The sequence below is a fragment of the Colobus angolensis genome, unplaced genomic scaffold (assembly GCF_000951035.1).
Source record: "Colobus angolensis palliatus isolate OR3802 unplaced genomic scaffold, Cang.pa_1.0 Scaffold151, whole genome shotgun sequence".
NCBI classification, from domain to species: Eukaryota; Metazoa; Chordata; class Mammalia; order Primates; family Cercopithecidae; genus Colobus; species Colobus angolensis.
In genome coordinates this window covers 1,187,471-1,188,922 of record NW_012114611.1, presented here as the reverse complement: position 1 = coordinate 1,188,922, position 1,452 = coordinate 1,187,471, and positions in this window count along the sequence as shown.

The following is a 1,452-nucleotide window of genomic DNA, read 5'->3' as shown; positions in this document are numbered from 1 at the left end:
GGGACTACAAGCATGTGCCACTGGGCCTGTCTGGCTAACTTTTCCTGTGTTGAAGAAACCCACCCTTAGAGCCTGGGAGCAACAACACTCCAACAGCGATGAGCATACCCAGCCTCCAGATCTTTGTTTCTAAATACTCCCCACACAAATAAAACAGAGCTCTTCAGAAAAATGCTTGATTCCAGTGCTGGGTTAGGGAAAATCCAAGATGAATCTCGAGCATGTTATGACAGAAAGTAAGTATCCTTGAAGAATGATGAGGATTTGTCAAAAAGACACAGAAGCCAGTTTGAAGGGGCTCCCACTGGTCAAATCATGGACAGTTTGAGAATATAAACCACCGAACAAAATAAAAACCATAATTCTATACTGGTTTAAATAAATGAACACATAAAAAGTTAAATAAAACTTAAATATTTATATAGTTTCTGAGTACCTACCTACAGCGTAATTATTCATTATAAAGGGAAAAGTAGTAAATGTGTGATGGAGAGACCTACCAGACAGCAAGTAATGAAATGAGCATTCTTCATAATGAGACAAATCAATATCAATGTCTGTAATCTTCCAAAATTTCAAGGTCCTGTAAGTTAGGAAGGACAGGAATTGTTCCAGATTGAAGGAGACTAAATAAACATGACAACTGAATGCAATGTGTGACTTTAACTAGAAAGGACATTATTCTGACAATTAGTGAAAGTTGACTGTGGTCTGAGGAGTAGGTAAGTTTTTTATCAATATGCATTTCTGATTTTGATGGTGGTACGGTTTTGGGGAAGATAAGTTTCCTTGTTTGTAGTAAACAAACCTGAAGTGTTTGGGGTGATAAAACATCATGTTAGCAACCTATTCTTAAATAGTTTAGGCAAAAGACCAGGCGTGGTGGTGGGCGCCTGTAATCCCAGCTACTCAAGAGGCTGAGGTAGGAGAATCACTTGAACCCAAGCAGGCGGAGGTTTCAGTGAGCCGAGATCACGCCACTGCACTCCAGCCTAGGTGACAGAGTAAGACTCTGCTAAAAAAATAAATAAATACAGGAGGCTGAGGCAGGAGAATGGTGTGAATCCGGGAGGCGGAGCTTGCAGTGAGCTGAGATCGTGCCATTGCACTCCAGCCTGGGGGACAGAGCGAGACTCCGTCTCAAAAAATAATTAATTAATTAATTAATTAATTAATTAAGTAAAGATAGTTTAGGAGAGGGAAAAAAAACTTTGTACTGTATTTGAAACATTTGTGTATGAAATAGTTTCAAAAATAAAAACTTTAAAATGTTAAAAAGTCTAATTTCTTGACCCAATCTCCTCTCCCATTCTCTTCTACTCATTTTTCCCTAAAGAAGGTGTCTAGGCTGGGCGCAGTGGGTCACGCCTGTAATCCAAGCACCTTGGGAGGCTGAGGCGGATGAATCACCTGAGGTCAGGAGTTCAAGACCAGCCTGGCCAACATGGTGAA